Here is a 7,552-nt window from a genome sequence, read left to right as displayed (position 1 = left end):
ACCATGCAGGTTTCTCAGCAACAGGAAGGTGGGCCTACCACGTGCCCCAGCGTTGTACAAAGGAATGTAAGTAATCACACCACAGAGACACCTGCTGGCTCACACACACCAAGGCGCTATTGACAGTGTGCCGAATAGTAACAGAAGTGTGGTTTTTAACTTACGTGGGGTTTTACGTTTTAGGCAGCCGAAAAGGAGAATGAAGTGATGTCATTGGCAGGAGAACGAACGGAATCAGAGGCTGCCATACTTAGCTAGAATAAGCTAGGTTCGGAAAGTCACACACACACACCACCTATTTTCCTCCCATCTGTAGAAGTCAGATTGTACACATGCACACGCACACATGCACACACGTGTGCACGCTCACACACGGACTCAGTCATGCACTAACCAGAATGGAGACTGTTTATGGGAGGAACGGAACCGGCAGGAGAGTGATGGGGTGCAGGAGAGGGTAGTAGACACGAGAGTGTCCGAAGCGCATCATACCTGAACGGAAACACGATGATGAAGCCCACTGCGCTGTGCGGCGAACTCGTGCTAACAAGTGTAGAGCTGGGAGAAGAGATTAGTGGTAGAGCATTTGCCTGGAATTGGCGAAGCCTTGCTTTTGAAGCCCAGCACTGCAGAGGAAGAGAATGAGAAAGAGGAAAAAGGATTTCTACCATCGGGAGCTAACCATCCAGGACCTATCGTACACCAACAAAGAGGTGGCTTGACATAGGGTAAGTGCAGTGTGGACGCTGACGGGGTGTGGCCAGCTGGGACATAACACGCTTTAATAAACAAAGACCGCTAGAAAGATGACTCAGTCATTAAGAGCTGTTCTTCTAGAGGACCCAAGTTGGGTTCCCAGCATGCATGGTCGCTCCAGGTGATTCATGGCCCTCTCCTGACCTCTATTTAGGCACACAGGTGGTGCAGAAACATACATGTAGACAAAACACTCACACATATAAAATAAAAACAAACAAGTCTCAAAAGGGAAAGAAAAGAAATGAAGCAAACCATTTTACTGCTTGCCACGAGGTTACTGATCTGAAAATCTGCTTTAGGGTTAGAGCGAGGCACATCTGCCTTGTGACAGAGGTCACGCGAGATGGAGGACACACGTGACTGAGGACACGCATCTACATTTCAGTATGTTGTGCATTGATACTAGCTGTCCACATATCTCAATCTTCCTTTTTCTCTGAGGAAAAAAAATCAGCCAAATTTTAGTGATCTAAATAGCTTAAAGTGGGGTTGGGGATTTAGCTCAGTGGTAGAGCGCTTGCCTAGCAAGTGCAAGGTCCTGGTTCAGTCCCCAGCCCCGAAAAAAAAGAAAAAAAAAGAAAAAAAATAGCTTAAAGCCTTTTGCTGACATTCACTTATAAAGAAGAGATTTCAATGGCCGCACCAGTTTGAATCCCAGAGCCTGGGAATCCTCTGTGAGCAAATAGCGTAGAGAAAGAATAAAATGGGATGGGGTTTTCTACAGGGACACTGTACTTTTGTGATTATAAATGAAGTTCTCTCCACCTTTAACACAAATGAAGTTCTCTCCACCTTAAACACAAATGAAGTTCTCTTCACCTTAAACACAAATGAAGTTCTCTCCACCTTAAACACAAATGAAGTTCTCTCCACCTTAAACACAAATGAAGTTCTCTCCACCTTAAACACAAATGAAGTTCTCTCCATTTTAAACACAGTCTGGCACCCATAGAAGGTCATTTATGAAGATCAGTTTAAGACACCACCAAGGTCAAAGTTTGCGATTAGACATTCAGGATCGATCCTGTCGCTGCCCCAGTTCTAGGCCTCCCTCACAGGGCTCCGGAGCTCTCTGGCTTCACACTGTTTGAATTGAAGAGGAAGTTCCCCATTTCACTTAAAACAAATTTACAGCTTCTCACCAGGAAATAAAACAGGTCGCCTTCCCACAAATTAGTCGGAATTGAGAAAGGTGTGGAACCCACATGCAAAAAGGATCTCAGCGTATTGTCAAGAGAAGCACAAGGAAGCAGTCCCAGAGACTGGGCACCCTCTCTGTGGTGCTAAGGAATGACGCCCTAGCACCCTCTCTGTGAAAATATGCAGCACCCAGTCTGCTGCACAAAACACAGTCCCCCCCAAAAAACTTCAAGTCTCAGACGTCCTGTGTGTTGGTATTCAAATTGACTGTGCATGGGAAGGGGAAGGTATCACAGTCAGAGGCCGTGGGCCTCATTGATTCTTAGAGACACAACTCTCAGACAGAACTGTCTTCCTCACAGCCCAGGGATCAGGAGCTCAGAATCCTTCAAGGCATGGGTTCATTGCCAGTCGCTGTCTGTGCGACGTCACTGTCTGTGTGACGTCACTGTCTGTATGACGTCACTGTCTTATGATGTCGCTGTCTGTGTGACGTCACTGTCTTGTGATGCCACTGTCTGTATGATGTCACTGCCTATTTGTGATGTCACTGTCTGTGTGACGTCACTGTCTGTGTGACGTCACTGTCTGTATGACGTCACTGTCTTATGATGTCACCGTCTGTGTGACGCCACTGTCTTGTGATGCCACTGTCTGTATGATGTCACTGCCTATTTGTGATGTCACTGTCTGTGTGACGTCACTGTCTTGTGATGCCACTGTCTTGTGATGTCACTGTGTGCTGTCACTGCCTATTTGTGATGTCACTGTCTGTGTGACATCACTGTCTTGTGATGCCACTGTCTTGTGATGTCACTGTGTGATGTCACTGTCTGTGTGATGTCATTGTCTTGTGGTGTCACTGTCTGTGTGACGTCACTGTCTGTATGACATCACTGTCTTATGATGTCACTGTCTGTGTGACGTCACTGTCTTGTGATGCCACAGTCTATATGATGTCACTGCCTATTTGTGATGTCGCTGTCTGTGTGACGTCACTGTCTTGTGATGCCACTGTCTTGTGATGTCACTGTGTGCTATCACTGCCTATTTGTGATGTCACTGTCTGTGTGACATCACTGTCTTGTGATGCCACTGTCTTGTGATGTCACTGTGTGATGTCACTGTCTGTGTGATGTCATTGTCTTGTGGTGTCACTGTCTTGTGATGACACTGTCTTGTGATGTCACTGTGTGATGTCACTGTGTGATGTCACTGTCTATGTGTGATGTCACTGTGTGATATTGCACAGTAAACCAAACCAAATGCAATGCAATTGATATTTGGATAATTTGGATTTTCATAATTATTTGTATTATTTAGAGACTCTGTTTATGTGGGGGGGGTTGGGTGGGTAAGGGTGATGGGTATGTGGAAGCCCGAGTTCTCATAACCTGGAAGAGGGTGTCGGATCTCTCTGGAGCTGGAGTTACATGTGGTTGTGAGCAGTCTGGGTGTTGGGAGCTGACCTAGGGTCCTCTGCGAAAGCAGTATGTGCTCTTAAGTCCTGAGCCATCCCTCCAAGCTCTTGGTTTTGTTTTGTTTGTTTCTGAGACAATCTCATACACTCCAGACTGTCCTCAAACTGTCTATAAAAGGCTGGCCTTGAATGCCCCCCCCCACACACAACCCACACACCCCTGCTTCTACCTTCCAAGTGTGTCCATTAGAGGTGTATGCCAACATGCTCAGCCTGACAATTTTCTTACATTTTAAATTAAATGGACATGATTTGATGCATACTCGTTATTATAAGAGGAATTTAATAAAAGTCCCAGTAGTTCTGTTTTACTTTGGATCAGTAAGTAACAATCTGCCTCACGATTTTAAAAGTCTATGCTGACCAATGTAGTACTCACAGATGAAGTTAACAGTGAACTAAGACAAATGGAAAGTGTGTGTGTGTGTGTGTGTGTGTGTGTGTGTGTATGTGTGTGTGTGTGTGTGTGCAAGTTGGAAGTCAGCCTTGGCTGTTAAGCCTTCCACTCTGATTTTTCAGATTAGGATGTCTGGTCAGCAAGCCCAGTGGCCCACTTGTCCCAGCTTTCTTTTCTAAGTACTGGAATTACTAACACAACACCGTGACTAATTTGTGCTTGGGGAAGGTGGGTGGGAGGAGGGCACACTCGTACAGACACACATGCTCGAAAGAGCATTTTGGGTACTGAATGTGGATCCTCCCGTTTGCAAGGCAAGTGCTTTACCCAAACTGAGTGATCTATGCCTGCAGCCCTCACATGTTTGGAGAGGAAGAGGCTTGTTCAGCATGTGGAAAGGCTCTGTTTTGATGAGCACTGCTCTGGGTTCTGAGGGGATTGCTGCCAGAGGCTCTAAGTGACTTGGGACTGTTCTCTAGTTTTAGGGAAGAGTGACCCATTACTGAGTCATAGATTCTGGCGAAGCACACAGGGCTTGAGCCAGAGACAAGAGTCTCACTGCTACAAGACAGCAAGCAGCATGCGCTTCCTGTGTTTTTCTGCCAGTTTTCTACAAACCTCAGACTCTCCAGGGCTGACCCAGGGAGAAGTGGACAGACATGCTCGCTGGAGGAGGAACACTGGGATTGGAGAATTTGTCCCTTTCAGAGGCCCTGGAGATAAGGTTGGTCCTGCTCCAGGGGGAGGCATTACCTCATCTCTCCAGGGTTGCATGCCGCAAACAAAACCCCTAACGACCAGCCCAGGAGAAACTGCCAGAGCCTCATGTTTTTGTTAAGATCAGTGTGACACTCATGGTCTCTCCTGCTGCAGTAGCCGGCCCATCCCAGTCTAGGGATTGGTAACAGACCGCTTTGTGCCATCAGAGAAACTGTTGCTATTAGCCTTACCTGTGCTTCCTTTTCATGGTCGGTCCTTGTGCTCACTGCTCCAATCCCTCCTGTTGTTACCAGCACCCGGTCTTAGTTCTCATGCATCAGCGAGACTTTGTCTACATCCCGGGAAACTCACTGCTTTCCTGAAGGCTGAACGGAGTCTTCCCAGTAAACTACCAAGCAGTTTCCTCAAAGTTCGAATACCTAACTCAGGGATGCTTATGCCTCAAGAAAAGCCAAGGACATAATTTTGCCTGGGCCAATACAACCCGGGGTCTCCCTGAACAGGGCTTCGTGACTCTGGGTCTGTCAGCTGCCACATGGCTACTGCAGGGGATTTCAGTGGCCACCCTTTTCATCTCTGTTTCTAGCCTTGGCTCCAGTCTTCCTTTCTTCTTTTGTTTTTCCCCTTGTCGCCCTGGCTGGACTGATGCTGCCTATGTAGTCCAGGCTGGCCCAGACCTTGCAACAATCTTCTCATGTCTCTCTGCTGAGCACTGGGATTGCAGACTTGCCTGGCCACACTGGGCTTGCTCTTTACGGCCTGGCTGTGCCTCGAGATTTTGCCTTGTGTGGTGTTCTGAAGAAGGAAAGATAAAGATTCCGAGGTCTACCCACACGAAGGTTTGTAAAGAGCCAGCACCACTTGGGCTTTCTGGAGACTGTGCCAGTGCATCGGAATGAGTGCCTGAGAACAGAAGCAGGGATTTGAAGATGGTCTAACAGGGAATCCAGGAAGGCTCACTCTCCACCTCCAAATAAGTGGTGTGATTTATACACAAATAGACATCCCTCATTGTCGTCTGGATTCCAGGGGTGCTCATTACTGGAAGCCAGCTTGTCCCTATGCTATCCCTAATAATGTGGAGCACAGTATTTAGCCACGTCACTTCCTGACACATCTAAGAACACACCAGAAGGAGACATGCTGGGGGGAAGATCACATGCAGGAGATGGTCGCCATGCTGACGTAGTTAACTCTAAATATGCCAGGATCTAAGTGACCCTCATACGACGCATGGTGGGAGGAGGTACATGAACATGTGCATAATTTTGATGTAAATAACTACCTCTGAATTTTAGGTAGAAGACAGTACAATAGATTTAAAAAGCTAAAAACAGTCACTTTCTCACCAGGTCAGGACGTCACAAGACTACACAGTCTGTGTGGGAAAGAAAAACGTTGGATATGTGAAGGAATGTATGGAAAGACTGCACAATCTTTGAAGGAGAATTAAAATCTGCAACAGAATAAGAGAAGAAACGAATATCCCTTCTAATACAATGCCTTTGCCAAGTTACATTAGAAAAAAAAATTTCATGTCACTGGCAAGCTAAAGAAAGTGGCATTTGTAGTCTCCGACAGTGCAGTATGTATGTGGAATGGATTTAGGTATGTGGGGAGGGGAGAGAGGAACTAGAAGAGAGAGTGCTGTACACAGAGAATAAGGAATAGGAAAGCATCAAACACTTTGCTCTACATAACCATTACTAAGAGCGATCGTGTTAGCGTCTCAAGGAGAGAGACATGCTGACAGAGGGTCTGAGCTTCAGCCCGGGCTCTCGGGTTGTCATGGAATGAGAATCATGATCTCAGACTGCAGCCAAGAAGAGCCCAGCTCCATTACGGCCACGCAGCTCTTAGCCTTCGGGACTGTAGGACTGTGAATTGATCACGTAGGATACCCTCAGATTTCAGAACACAGTAGTAAAATTGCAGAGTCCTCGGAAATGTGCGCGGTCGGCAAAAACCGCAAATGCTGGCTGAATTGAGTTCGCTCAGAGTTTCACAAAAAGAATTCAACCAAGGCTGGTCATGGCACCACAGGCTTTTAACCTCAGCACCCAGAAGGCAGAGCTAGGTGGGTCGGTATCAGTTCAAGGACAGCTTGGTCTACATAGGGAGTTCTAGGCCAGCCAGGGTATATACTGAAACCTTGTTTAAAAAGAGAGAGAAGCCAATCAAGGATGCTTGTCACTCAAGGAAATCTAAACATTTGTCATGAAGCTTCCTTCGTGTGGACTCGATTTTTAATTACCCTTTACAGATTCTTGAGACTTGCCCTTCATGGGGCAGAGGACGCAGCTGGATGGTATAATGCTTGCCTAACACATGGAGTTCCCTGGGACTGGTGCTCAGTATTGGGAAAGAAAATCACCTTTCTTCCTGGAGAAAATTAGTCACCTCTTGAAATAACTCAAGGCCACTGCCTGTCTGAACCAGCTGAAGCTAACCACCCTGGACATATGGTCATGACTGTCCAGCTTGCAATGAAGCCAGCAAGGAAGAAGCCTGTCTGAACCAGCTGAAGCTAACCACCCTGGACATATGGTCATGACTGTCCAGCTTGCAATGAAGCCAGCAAGGAAGAAACCCCTCCAGAAACCATAAGAAGTCTATGAGGTGTTAAAGAATTATGAATCACCCTTGGCACATACCAGCGAGATTGCTGGCAAACCTTTGGAGGCCAAGAAATGAGGGAGACCAGGTGAGAGTCTACATGGTCTGACATTGAGGGATAACTGGGCTAACATATACTGAGCTCTGATAACCTTTTAATGAACTCACCGATTAAATGCTTCCTTTTTTCATGGCTTAACAAATCGTGGCAACCAAACTTGGATTTGGTACGTTAACATTGTTGTCATGTATCACAGCACTGAGCAAATGGGTGACAATGCTTGGTGTGTCGTCAGAGTTCCTCAATTGATGGGAATAAAGGGTCATATTTAGCTTCCTTATATGGGCTCCTTCCCTGGGGAGACACAGTACACATACCTTAGAAACAACAGTGCAAGCAGATGAAGCCCATTCGTTCTCAGCCCACTTCCCTGAGAAAC

At 46.7% G+C, this 7,552-nt stretch overlaps 1 long non-coding RNA gene across 1 annotated transcript; it reads left to right on the top strand.

Moving 5' to 3' along the window:
* The first annotated feature begins 4,318 nt into the window (after positions 1-4,318).
* Positions 4,319-7,315, top strand: LOC147995125 (uncharacterized). Its single transcript, XR_015686237.1, has 2 exons — positions 4,319-4,500; positions 5,849-7,315. It is a non-coding gene; the product is annotated as an uncharacterized LOC147995125 (long non-coding RNA).
* The last annotated feature ends 237 nt before the right edge of the window (positions 7,316-7,552 follow it).

This window comes from Rattus norvegicus, chromosome 4, assembly GCF_021556685.1.
Source record: "Rattus norvegicus strain SHRSP/BbbUtx chromosome 4, alternate assembly SHRSP_T2T, whole genome shotgun sequence".
Lineage (NCBI taxonomy): Eukaryota > Metazoa > Chordata > Mammalia > Rodentia > Muridae > Rattus > Rattus norvegicus.
This window is presented reverse-complemented; position numbering and strand designations above follow the sequence as displayed.